General features: G+C 39.6%; 1 long non-coding RNA gene across 1 annotated transcript; it reads left to right on the top strand.

The window, feature by feature from the left end:
* Positions 1 to 647: 647 nt before the first annotated feature.
* Positions 648 to 14,071, top strand: LOC115914900. Its single transcript, XR_004061459.1, has 5 exons — positions 648 to 763; positions 7,084 to 7,185; positions 9,164 to 9,237; positions 13,042 to 13,168; positions 13,670 to 14,071. It is a non-coding gene; the product is annotated as an uncharacterized LOC115914900 (long non-coding RNA).
* Positions 14,072 to 14,287: the final 216 nt, after the last annotated feature.

The following is a 14,287-nucleotide window of genomic DNA, read 5'->3' on the forward strand; positions in this document are numbered from 1 at the left end:
TATTTCACAGTTCACAAAACTAGGTAAGATTACCAAACCACAGGCCTTGCAGTAGCTAAGAATGTCTGTAGGACACTGTTAGGGTACTGTAGAAGAGAAACATTTCTGTGGCAATTGTGCTACAAGTACAGGGTCAAATCCCCAGAAATGCTGGACAGACATTGACCCTCTTGGGATGAGTTCATACCCACAAAGAAGGAAACTGTAAAGTTTCTTGTTTTGTTGAAAAAGAGATCATGTGCTTGGGATATTCTGTACAAAAAAAAAAAAAAAAAGGAAGTCTTTCTACAAGGATAAGAAAGAAATTACTAGATTTTGGGAAATTAAGTATCCTTGCTCTGTGTAATTCTCTGGTTGAGGCTTGGGAGGGGGGTGTTGGCCATTTTAGCACTGCAGATTTTGGAGCAGGATAAAAGTGATGGTGCTATGCTGAAGCAGAGCTTGTGCCTTGCAATAGGGCTCTGCATGTACCAGGGCTTCATTAAAGGCCTGTTTCTATGCCCATATTGGCCTCTTGGTGTAAGCTTCAGCAAAGTCACATAAACTTTTCCCCTCTCTGTTTTTTTTGCATCTACAAAATAGAAATGTGTAAGCCTTATTGGATATCAGCATATGTTTCATTTTTATCACTTATTTTTGTTATTCTTGCAGAAGTATTGCTCCAGGCTTTCTTAAAGTACCTTCCTTTGTTTGCCTACATCTCTGCAAAATGAAGTTGTAGCAGCCACAGTTCAACACCAAGGGCTGTTGGTTGTAAAGACAGGTAAGGATGTTTGTAGGAAGTATTTCCTTTGTTTTCTTTTGGAGGGAGAAGTCCTAAGATACACAGTCCTTGTTTTTGACTTTTGAAGTCTTTTATTCTTTGATTATGGTTAATTTCAGAGGTTATAGGTATGGTATTTATATCTCACTGTGAGGGAGAGACTTTCATCAGACTCAGCACAGACATTGCCTGCAAAGGTGTGGTTTCTTGATGCTGCTTTTGGAAAGTTTCATACAAATCAGAGTCTGTGAACAACCTATTTCTGACTGTAGGTAACAATAGCAATGAGAATTTGTTTTATGATGCTATTAAGAGGCTTTCCCAATACTAACATGAGAACTGTATCTCTCTGCTGGTAATCTGTGTGTGTGTTGATTTTAATAGAGCACTCTCTTGTCATCTGACTTCTCAGGATGAAATTAACCCCCTGTGCAGATATCTGGCACTTGTGCATCACTTGACTTGCCTTTTGACATGTTAATTGTGATTGAAATGATACCTAATACTTCTACTGGTTTACTTCAGAGAATTGAATTTCCTGCAAGCTAGGTAGCAGCTCTCATACAGAAATCATCTCCTTCCTAGAAGCATCCTCATCTTCACCTTCAGAGTGCTGATGCTCCCACCTGAAATAAGGAGACCAGCTCTCAAAAATCTGTTGAAGAATAGGGGTCAGGGGGATTGCTTGGGAGCAAGCTGTCATTTGTGGTCTTTTATAGACGGCAAGATCCTCAGGAAGTGGTAATGGGTAGGAAAGAGAGCTCCATCTGAAAGTAGGTGTCTACTCTAGGGAGTTCCAGTCCCCTTTTCAGTGGGGATATGAGTCTTTCAAAAGGATTAGTGATGCAGTAGGCCATCAAATTGCTTTTAATCTTTAAATGATTCTTCTTCATGGCAGAAATTTGTATTAAATAAGGAAAAGTTAAGGAAGTATTTTCTTTTGTTGTTGGGAATATGTTTTCCAAATCGTGATTCTAGAAAACTAAAAAAAAAAAATTAAAAATGGACTCAATTAGAAATGCTAAATGAGGACCATAATGAGATATCCAAAGTATTGCCAAGTGAATTTAATCACTTTCTGATCCTAACAGCCACACAATTCAACTCTTTCTTAGCATAATTAAGCAAGTGACAATGAGGATGCTATTCCAAGACATGGTAATGAGATGCTGTGGGGCCTGAATTCAGCTGGAGGGGATTTCCTATTAAATATTTATTGTATGTGCAGCTTCTTCAGTAGCTAGAAATATAGAAGAGGGAATTTAGCCAAATCGAACCTCTTTTCTGAAATTAATATGTGAAAAACTGAAGAACTGCCACCACTTGGTTTTGGACTGACTATTATTTTTGGCCTGCAGGCTGAATTCAGCATCAATAAATATCATTGTTTGTGTAGGAGGAAAATAAATATGAGGAAGCTAGAATGTAGGAAAATGGAAAGGGTTGAGGAAGAAATATGAATGTGACAAAGCAATTAGGGACAGTTCAAATGATAAAATTCAACAGGAATTAACTAGTCATGGGCTGTAGAATGCTGAAAGGTTTAAGGGGAAAAAACCCAAGATGTAGAAAGGAAATGGATAACAGAGATGAAGGTATGAGCCACTGGACTAAAACATAATAAGACTTTTAAGCATAGTGAACATTTAATTTTGGATCCAGGGGAAAGTAAAGTATGCTTTCATCACATTGCTTTTGGGAGTTTATGGATGTTGTGGAAGTCATGGCCAGCCTATATTTGACTGAAACTGCAGGAAAAAAAGCTCTGTCAAGGCCTCAGGGATTTATATCCCACTGGCACATATAAGCCCAAGAAGAATGCTGTGTAGGCTCCAAAACTGAGCTGGGGCCTTCTTCGTTATTGATTTTCTCCAAAAAATCCAGCTTGCTTTAAATCTCTTCAAATGTCCTGATCATCTTCCATACTGTCTTATGACATTTATGATAAAGGGGAAAATGAAGTCAGATCAGAATTTATTCTTTATTAAATTGGGAGCACCCAAAAGAAATTTGGGAGGTGTTGAGAGTGGCTGTTTTGTTTTGTTTTTTTTGTTTTGTTTTGTTTTGTTTTGTTTTGTTTTGTTTTGTTTAAACCCAACTGGTGCATAAGGAAATGTATTCTTAAATGCCTTCTTGTTCCCGGCTGGAGTGTGCAGGGGCAGCAGGTGCTGGGGATGCAGGGGACACAGAGGTGGCTGCAGCCTGAGCAGAGCCCAGCAAGCCCCACGGCTGGGGGAGCCCCTGGCCCTGGGAGCTGCCTGACTTGTAGGGACTGCAGCTCTTCCTGGCCTTTGGCAGAGTGCACTGCAAGTTCTTTGCACCTTTATTTTCTCCATGGCTTTGAGAAGCGGATGGATAGCTGAGAAATGAATGAGATCTGGGAGAGGAGCGAAGCATTATTGGCTCCCATGCAGAAACAGTAACCTTCCCCTTTTTGCATCCTCACACACCTAATTCATTTCTTGGGCTTTGCTGAACTTCTTTCCATGTGTGTTGGAGTGATGGCTGTGGAGTATATTGGAATTCCAAGGAGAAGCTGCTATGTAAATAATAATAATTCCTGTCATACTTGCTAAATGGCACTCATAATTTAAAAAAAGTTTTTGGCAATAGGATCAAATTAACTTGATGAGAAAGCTCTTTTTTCTTGTAAAGTACTAGGAAAGCTGTGAGACAGGAGGCGCAATTAATTATCTCACTTGGATTAAAAGCTCTTTTATTTGATATTTGATCTCTTATTACTTGATTTCCCACAAAATTGCTGGTAACGTGCAGTCCCACTTAATAGCTCATTAGCACTCCGGTAAGGTGGTCAGGTTTGTGTATATTAAAGCAGTTGCTGGCTGGCAGTGAATGACTTCAGCCATAATTAATTAATTAAATGTGTGTAAAACATGGTTCATTAGCAAGGTGTGTGACAATCTCATGGTGTCCAATGCTGTCCCTCTAATCGTGTAATGGGCATGATGCTGCTGCAGCACTGCTTCATTAGTTTCCAGCTTCTGCTGCTGTTATTTGGGTAACAGACCTCTGATTTCCAGGGCTTGTTCCAGTGACCTGCTGCTGTTGGCAGGTATAGTTTACGGCAACCAATCGAACAGCATTTCTTCCTCTTTTCACTTAAAACCCACACAATTAGAAATTATTGCTATAGCTTAGCAGCAGTAGCAGAACAATTGCTAGGGAAGCTGGAAATCTCAGTTCAACTGTAGTTCAGGCAATAACTATTCTTTATACTCAATTATGCACTGTAACCCATTAGGGAAGTCTGTGGTTTCCTGATGTAGTTTTTTTTCTCCCCTCCTGTGTTACAGCAAGGTTGCAACTGGCTGCAAGTATATTAGAAATTGGTATGGTTGTAGAATTATTCTGCAGGCTGTCTGACTTCTGTCCACTATATTTATCTGGCACATTTAGAGACAGAACAAAGCCAGGAGCTTCAGGCCTTTAACCCAGGTGTTGTTAAGTGTGGAAGAATACTAATCTGCAGAACTGTGGTGTAAAGCCATTAGAAAGTCATTCTTCAGACCTACTAAATCCAGAAATAAGTTACTACTTGGACTGCTGGGCCCTGATCATGATTGTCTCCTCACAAAAGAAAAGTTTGAGGAGGGGTTTACTTGCACCACTTGAAACCTTTTGCATTCAATCTCTGTGAAAATGGGATTGACTGGTTCTGTCAACATCTTGGTTTTCTTTCACAAGCAAGGCAAAAAAATGTCTGAGTTTTTGAGAGAAACTGTGGGTGTGATAATAACAAATTCAGTTAAGGGGGATATAATAATCCCCATTGTAGTGAGTAAAGGTATTAAGAATGTTGATCTTCCTTGGTTTTAGGTTCAATTGTACTGAGCTTGTGCATTTGTTCTTGTGGAGGTGTTTCTCTGTGCCATGTCGTTCTGTGGTTAGGAGGGCAGGTGGGTTTGTGGTGTTTCTGTTATGGTTTTGTGCTGCTTTGTTTCTGAATGAATTCCCAGAGAGCTTTGGCACTCTGTGATATTGATGCATGAAGCCTGCAGTAATGATGGCTCTGGCTGTTGTTCAGAAATATGGTTTTACAGGATTACTGTCATATTTGACTGGTATTTAATTAACTTTCTGTTCCTGATGTTTGCCGCAGTCAGAACATGCACAGGTAGTTTCCTTCTCCTGTGGGTGCATTGGAGGTCATTAATGAGGTTATGAGGGCACTAGAAAAAGAATAATGTGTGTGTCCTGGTTATGGTGCCTTTTATGCAACCATTTCCACACCTAAGGCATAGCTAATTTCAGGACTGTGTTCATTTTGGAGTTAGTGTGTTGAAGTCTCTCTCAAAACACCCCTTTCTAGATTTCTCCTGTCCAGAGAAAGTCCCCTGCTTCCTCTGGAAGAAGGACTGGCTTATTCAGTTGTGCAAATTATTGTGGTGTGACTTTGACCCAAGCTTTTGGATTGGATTGTCTGAACATTGTGCTTCATCCAAAATGTTAATGAAATACTGCAATGTGCACAGGGATTTTATCTTTTTACTTAAAATACATCTAACTATCAAGGACAAAGAGAAATTAAGTAACCAAATGCATGGGAAATGTCACTGAGAAGAGCACCTCCAGTTTCAGGAGTTGTCTCCTTGCTCCAATTCCATTTCACTGCCATAAGTGTGGACATGAGCAGGTAGTTACAGGCCAAATATGAATGTGCAAAGCTGCTCTTCCCATCCCTTTATTTTGAGCATCCCTCACATGCCAGTTATGTGGTGCTAATGCCTTGAAAGCCATTAGCCCTCATTGCAGTGTTTTTAAGTCTTATCTTTCAAAGTTCTCCCATAATATGTTTCTTTCCAGAGGCAGGCAGTGAAACTTGGTTTATTTGAGTGTTGATTTCTGAGGCTTTTCACGGGTTTGTAGTTTTTGGTATTTGGGATTTTTTTTTGATGTTTTGGTTTTGGGTTTTTTTTTTTTAATGCAGAAGGTTTTTTTAAAATAAGGACATATTATTTCCTCCTCCTTGAGTCTTCTTTCCCTCCATTATTACAATTTTCAAAAATGTAGATATTTCCTAAATGTTCCAAATACAGAAGAGACTGTTCCACAGCTCTGCCTTTAATGGAGTGAGCAGATTGCAGTAAGAATGCGGTGCTGCTCAGTAAATTTAATGACTCTATGAAGATAAATGTTTCCCTTCCGAAGCCCCTTCTTGTCAGAATACATTTAATACCACCATTCCTTTGAGAACTAAATTCCTGTAGCACTTTGCAGCATATTAGCATGTTTTTCTCACCACATGAAATTGCACTTCAAGCAAGAAATAATAATGTTTCTGCATCCCCTTGTACATTTTTATTACTGCCAATGAATAGGAGTAAATTAACTATTATGGCTAACATTATTCACAGGGACAAATTCCTAACTAATTTTACAGAGAATAATAAATAACTGAATAAATAAGATGCCTTTAATTTCACATGTGAATCATCAAAGACTCTTCTGAATAGGAGGAATAGGGCCAGTTGATTTTACAAACAAGATACAACTCTATAAGAAAAGCTCTAGATGTGTGTCCACTCATCTTTATTTCCTTTTATCTTCCCAAAAGTATAATAAATATCCTTATTATTACACGTGATTCCTATGAAAACAGGTTTCTCCTGTCTAATTATTTGTTTCTATCTTTGTTTATCCAGATACTAATCTGGGAGATGAGCCACATTTTGCTGTTGATTGCTTGGATGCTGCTCTGATTGATGGCAATTATCGTATGGTTTGCTTCATCTGCAGACCTCTGAGTGCTTTTTAAAGACAGACTCATTGCAGCCTTTTACAATGAAGGAAACTGAGGCTCAGAGTGATTGGGGTCTTGTAGTAGTTACTCAACATGTCCAAGTCAAAGCCCAGTGGATCACAATGTCTTAGGCCATCCAAAGATTCCCTTTCCACTTGACCAAAGAATTGGTCTTAGAAAAGAGCCTATTAAAAAAAAAAAATTATATTGGTATCCAGTTCATTAGGGATCACTCTTCATTCAAGCATTTTAAAGTGTGGTTAAAAATGATTACCAAAATATAAATATACTTCTGTAGTATTCATAATTTTCAATTAAAATAGAGTCCATATTTTTGAATATGGAAAAATGGGAATATTTGCCCATGAATTTCTGAACTGTGGAGAAAAAAAAGGCACAAATAAATTTCTGCTTATTAAAAATCTGATGGCAACAAAATATTTCATTGAACAAAAACAGTATTTAACCAAGACATTTTACAATTCTTCTTGATAATTTTAAAATTGTATTTCAAGTTCATGTGCTTGATCATTATGTTTGCTTTTCTGTCTGTGTTTAGGCATGTGAACACACACTCATAAACCTACCTTGGCTTCATTCTGAACTGGTGCTGCACTGTTTTTTTCCAACAATACGTGGGGATCCAGCAGTGCCCTACAGGGTGAGTTTGGCTGCAGTGCCAGTGGTGAGAACATCCCTTCTTAACAATATTTGCCACCCAATTCCCTCGACTGACCCACAAGGGTCTGCCTTAAGCCTCCAATCTGAGGAAACTGAATTTCCAGTTCTGCATATTGAGGTGAAAAGGGCCAGGTTTAGCATGAATGTGTTCTGACAGTGCTGCCCCTGGTGTTGGAGGTGGAGGAGAAAGAAGGGCGTACCCACATCCCATAATGCAGCATCTGGCTCTGTGTTTGAGGCACCTGTGTGTGTCAACAAGAGCTGCCATTGCTGATTCCTTGGGGAGAGCTGCAGGAAGGGCTGGGTCTGAGTGGTATAGCATACATCTCCACTATTCCTCTGTTATAAATGTATACCTCCATTCCTGTAAAGGTGAGCATGAAGATGTGTGGGCGCTGTTGTTATAACTAGAGCTATTGAAAGACAATCTGTGAAAAGTGTTTTTTACTGAGTGGAAAACTGCATCAAAGGTTTGGTGAAAAATGTCTGTTCTGCTTGAAAAATTCAAATTCCTTATTGGAAGCCACACACACATACCCCTCCCAACCTCCAGCACGGAGCAATTTTTATCACTATGAATTATTTTATTTGGCTTATCTTTATTTTGTTACAGAAAAGAATTTCCCTCCCTAACTGGTTTATTTCAATCTGAAGAATATTCAGAATACCACGGGGAGAATCACACAACAGCTTGGGTTGGAAGGGACCTTTAAAGCCACCTAGTCCATCACCTTCATGTAGATCTTGTTGCTGAGATCCCTGTCCCACCTGACCTTCAGTGGTCCCATGCATGGGGCATCCAGCACCTCTCCTGGCAGCCTGTTCATGTGGCACTGACTGCCAGTGCTGAGCATCTTGGAATCCCTCAGTCCCAGAGCTTTGTTTCTTCCCCTCCTCTGTTCCCCTGCAATAACTGTTGTAAATTAAGCAGTTACTTCTCTTCCTACAGTTTCAAAGCACCAAAGATGTCTGTGAGCCCTTTACCTTTGATGCTAGTTTCCTGTCAGAACGTGTGTTTTGGCATTGCAACATCCTGAAAAAGTTTAATCTGAAGCAGAAGAACTGTAAAATGAAGAGAGCAATTATACACAGCCCAGAGCCCCAAGCAGCTGAAATGACAACAAAGTTTCATCTGTTTATTAGGTTAGCTCTGTTTAGGATAAAATGCTATTAGCAATTTATGAAGAGGAGAGTAGGACTTTGAAATTGAATATCTGTCAATTAAATCTGAAAATCTTAATATGAAATGCTTTTAAAAGTCAAATAACATCTATTAAAACTCCAGATTTAGTAAATGAGAACAGTCTGTACTCTGGGTATACACTGAAGTAAAACTTGTGTATGACAACAGAATCATACCTGGGAGTGGGAGGGGATCTCCTTGTAGACAGAGAGGAAAAATGAGGAATTAAAACAGCCTTCTACTCTTCAAAGGGAATTACTATGTAAAGATGGCTACAGTTGTCAAGGCAACTTTGCTTTTATGAGTGCTCCAAATATGGGCTCTGAAATCCCTTCCTTCCCTGCACCTCCCCCTCTTTCCCCACCCCAAAAAAGACCCCAGACCCAACCCAAAACCCAAGAACAACCCACATAGATTTCTTTGGATAATTTATATTTTTCCACAGAAAAACCTTGGGTAAAAATAGCTGAAAATTGACATTCTTTCCAAGATAAAATAATGAAAAATCAGCCAATATTTGGAATTGATATTTCTCTCTGTAACTTGTTCTTGGTAGTTAGTGATTAAGGTCTAGTGTTTAACAGGGTGGATTTGGGATCCTGCTTGGAGTATGTGGAGAAGAAAAATAGACATTGATAATCTTTAATGTAAAAGCAACTTCTGAGCTCTTTAGTTTCAATAGTATCCTTTTGTTCTGTGTTTGCACACCACTCAGCTCTTGTACAATCTTGGTCCACTCCCTGGGATAAGTGTCACTAAAAACCTCTTTCTTTAGGCTTGAAGGTAAGCGTGGAGAAGAGCAAAAATCCTTTAGCTGACTCTACTGAAGAGGGTGGCAGGGCAGCCTGGGTGAGTGGGATTTGCTGTTCCCTTTGCTGCAGAGTGCCTGCCTGACTTGTCCTGCTGGGTGGCCTTTTCTGTTATATTGCATTTTCACCTGCAGATTGAGCACTGAGAGTGACAGCCTGGTGCTGCTGTGTTTACTGACACACAGCTCTTGCAGCTCTGCCCTCACAGGACCCTTTGCTTTCCAGAGCAGAAACCATCTTTTGGTGTGCGTAAGTGTCTGATGTACAACATCTGCAGCAAGGGCACAGGGTTTCTGATCAGCACCTAAAGTTTGACAGCAGTAACGTCAGTATTTTCTGTCTCCATGCCTGAGGGCCAGCCATGAATGCTTTAAATGGTTTGTATACCACAATATAATCTTCACTGAAGCTGCCTCAGATTTTCTTATTTGGTCACAATAATACTGACAATAATCCTTGTTTATACTGATAATGCAAAAAAGAAGGACAATCTTGTACTTAAAGCCCAAAGTTCAGCTTTCTGACCTATAGTGCAGGAATATGAATAATTCCTTTTTCACTGCATCTTGCAGTACTTAAAATGAAAGCTCTGCAGGGCAGATGCTGTATCTTAGTGTGTGTCTATGTGGTACCTAGGATATGCTCTGATCTCAGCTGAGCCATCAAAGTGATGCTTTATCACCTGTAATGTCAAAGAACAGATGTAGCTCAGTTTTTTCTAAGCTATAAGAAGGGTTTATATCCTTCCTGTGGTGCCACACTTGAAAATCAATATGGAAAAGCTGTTGGTTTTGAGCAAGTTAATAATATACAAAATTTGTTACAATCCTTATGTTAAATTATGGTTTCTCTGGTTTCATGTATCTTTGTGGTTGTAGTGCATGACAGTATAAAGCTTTTCTGAACAAAATACTTACATTTTTACATTGGTCCCAGGAATTGTCTTTGCCATGATACTGGTTGCTGGTTGAACTTAAATTCCAGACACCACACCTGGCAGAGACCATCACCCATCCTTTTTTTGCTGGACCTTCTGTGATGTCTTGTAGAGTACCTTGTATAATCCACTGTGGATCCAAAGCAGGGCTATGACACAGGTGAATGCCTGTCACAGGGATGGGATTCTGATTTCCAGAGCAGATCAAACAGTCCACTGCTGGATGGCTAAAAAGTTACAGATCAAAAAAAGGCATCTATATGTGTGAAGTTGTGCTTGGATTAATAAGAAAAATATGGGTATTTGTGATGCAAAATATTATGATGCATTGTATTAAGGAATCCCAGGATCTCTATTTACATTGACAGAGTGAAGTCAATTATAAATTTTCTTTGATACAACCATTGATAAGTGTAAGACTACATAGACATGGCAAAATAAATTTTTGCTGTAGGAAGGATGTATTTTTTCTAAAAATTCTCTTTACTGTCTCAGATCTGGTTTGCAGGCAATGCTTCTGGGACAGAGGGTCTTTCTCTCTAGGGGCTATAAAGTCATACTGGACAAGTAGCATGAATGGAGAAGTCCCCACTGGCAGTCCAAGTTTGGTTCCTCCCCCACCTGTTGGGACCATATAATCCTCAGGACCCAGCTGCCTAGAGGCTGGACTGAAGCTGATAAAAAGGTGTTTCTGAGACATTTTTGTTTTTCAGCATTTCCAGTCTTCTGGAAGCCCAGACTTGAGTGTGAGGCTGAGCTGCTTTAGCTGAGTCTCTCTTCCCAGGAAGCTGTAACTGCTCAAAGGTGTCAGTGGTACCCAACTGCCAAAGGACAAATGCAGTTGTGGCAAAGGGGGAAAACATTCCCAGACTCATGCCTGAGTTCTTGACAAGTTCCCCTCTGCCAAGTCACATTTTCTTTCATGTTAATATGACTCTCCTGTGTGTATGTTGGTTTTATTTTTTGGTGGAACACATAAAGCACTGGTGCTTGTCTCCAGTCCTGCAGGTTTGAATGTGCCCATGATAAATAGTTAAGAAAAAACGTTATAGTATGAAAAGTGTATCTCAACAAAAAGTTAAGCTACATTGGCATTTGCTACTATGTAAACACCAGTTGTTAGGAAACAATAAGCATTATTGATATCCCAAATGTATGTATTAGTGGGAACGATGTTAGGTAAAATGTTAACATCTGTCAAGACAATATAAACAATTATAAGTAACTTTCTTTTAATGATGCAATTAAACCATAACAAAAGGTGCACTGTAAATTAACATGACACCACACCAGGTTTATGTATTTTAGGGCATAAATTCCAGTCTGGCTATGAAAATAAACAAAGTTTCCAGAAAATCCCTTCAGAAAAAAAAACCACCTCTGCTACAGCTTTACGAAATAAAGTCTGGGAACTGAGATTGTTATTAAATCTGACCTTGATCAGATTTTTATTATGTCAGAAAAAATGGTTCTTGAGAGACAGAGTTGTCATGGGATTAGAGTACATCTACAGCAAGATGTTTCCATGGCAACAAATCAAACACCATTTCCTAAGTCTGCAGTCGTCTGCCTCAAACCCATGAACTTAGCATTGAATAATTATAGAGAAATGCTGTAATGTTGTGTAAAGAGAGGGGGGAAGATAAATCAATCTGGAGGCAGTGATTTATTTTAAAATGCCAATTAACCCCATAAGTGTGATTGTTTGGAGCTTCTGTTGGTGGCGACAGGTCCCACGTAGGTATTTGGTTTTACAAATTGAAAGCATAATTTTTTTGTCACACATAACCTTAAAAAAAGTGAAAGACGAATCATAATTCCACCAGAATTAATGAAGTCTGAAAGTTATGTATAAAAGCTGTAATAGAAATTCAGAGTTGTGTCAGGGACTCAAGGCAGCAGCAGCACATGATACCCTACCTAATTCTCCTCATGTCTGAAGGATCTGAAAACATACTTGATATGGGTACGTGTTTAGTCTCCTACAACCAATGAGCTATCTAAATTCATAGGCTCCAATGTCACACAGCTGCAATCTTGGTGGAAAGTTAAACCAGTGAACACATCACCACTTAGAACTCGGGGAGTGAGTTAAGGCTATTTAGTTTATCAGTCTTTTACCCATTCTGCCATAATTGTATTACCAATGTGTTGTTCTCCTCCAGAAGCTGCACCTTCTGAGTTTATCTGCTCTGTGGTGACATCTGGCTCTGTCTCTCTCTCTTCCTCCTCTCCCAACCCCCAAAATGGAAAGTGCTCTTCCTCCCCAGTTACTGGGAGGTTTCACAGGTACCTCTGAGACATTTTGTACCACCAGTACAAAGAAGACAAGTTGTGTTTTGACATTGCACCTGATGAATGACCTTTAATAAAAGGATACAGGTTCACTGTGGAGGCACATTCCTTGAGCACTGAGTGCAAATATCCCATGCCTGCTTCCTACATCTCAGGTGCCTCTTACTCCACAATGTGGAGGCTGAAAAAGGGTGTTGGAAGAAGCTTTGGAAACCATAAGTTTGAGACTCAGTAGTGACACTTTGTCCATGCTGTTGTAATTTCTCACACAGCTGCCTATTCTCATCTTCAGCAAGGTCTGTCTAACAGAAAGATTTTAAGAGGGCCATTGCTGTGCATTTATTCCAGCTACTAATAATTTGATTAGTGACAGTTGGTGTCTCACGATTAGGTTGCAGAAAGCCAGCAAAGAGAGAAATGTGCTAATGGTGGATTGCAGACTGCAGCAGCAGATCTATTCTCACAAGCTAACACTAAACTGGCCTCTGACTACCATATAAATTCTGATGAAAAGTGTGGATTTTATTTTGCAGCGTGAATGGTCTTAAGAGAAACTGGTGTAGTCTTGAATCTGATCAAAGCTGCTGCTTTCTCCTTTCTACTGGTTGATAGGTTCATTCAACTGACCCTGTTTCAGCTACCCTTGCTGCTGGTGTGGCCCAAGGAAATTTGTTTCCTGATGTGGTGATGAATCAATGTTCTGTTCCAGATCAGGTCATTTGATACCTGTGGGCTGTGGGTGAGTATCAGTCAGATTTTCTCAAGAAATGCTGTGGAAAAAATGCTAGAATTGGGATTTGTACAGTATTACTTTGCCTACCTCAGGAGGCTAACTTCACACTCTAAACCAGAAACTGTATCTTATTTTAATTCAAAAGATCGGTGGGGGCATTAGTGTAATTTTAAAATCAGTGAGTCAGAATAAGGTAAATGCTGCAGCTGAAATTTTCATGTAGATTGAAATGATACGAATCTTTCACTTCTTATGTGCGCACAATTTACAGCCATTAAAAGTGTATTAGTGTCGTAGAAAATGGGAAAATTGTTTGTTCCCTAAAGGTGTAAGGAAAATGATACTCTTCTGTTCACAATAGGGAATTATTAATAAAGATGGATAAGTGATCCCTCTCTAAAATATATGCTGTTTTTAACATAGTTAAAAATATTGGTAATATTCTGAATTTTTAATGAAACACTTATAAATATTTGTATTTTCTTTTTCTCTTTAATTTTTTTACAGTAATAAGCCCATTAATGAAGGAAGTAGCCAAAAATCATTACCATGGCATCACAGATTTCAGTGAATCTCTCTTCCCAGCAGCCTAGTGAGGCAGAATGAAGTCTTTCTGGATTTTACAATTTGAGAACACAGCCTCTGAGAAGAAATGTATATTTTTTCTAACAACTTCCTTAATACTTTCACAAATTCCAGGTGGTGCATAGCTGCACCATTGACTACAAGAAAACTCTGGAGTCTAAGGCCTTCCCAGCAACACACCAGCTCCACTTAGCAGACAATGGTTTTTAAGCAGCCTTTTGCAAGGCTGTGGTTACATTTCTCACTGTTGGCCCACACTTTTCAATGAGGCCCACGCTCTCAGGCAGTGACATCAGCATTTGGGGGCTGCTGTGCCACCCACAGATGGACACCATGGGGAATGATCAAGCCTTTGCTAGAAGGAATTAACTGCCAGCTGAGGCCATTGATCCCCAGGCTTCACCCTCTCCTGTTGAAGCAAAGTTATCTGAATGTGAGGAAGATGGGAGTGCCCCTGGAAGCAGTGTGTTGCTGCAGGTGTGGCAGAAGAGCCAGGCGAGGGAAGGCTGCTGCAAGACATGCATCCAGCTTGGCAAAGCC

Source organism: Camarhynchus parvulus, chromosome 4A (assembly GCF_901933205.1).
Source record: "Camarhynchus parvulus chromosome 4A, STF_HiC, whole genome shotgun sequence".
NCBI classification, from domain to species: Eukaryota; Metazoa; Chordata; class Aves; order Passeriformes; family Thraupidae; genus Camarhynchus; species Camarhynchus parvulus.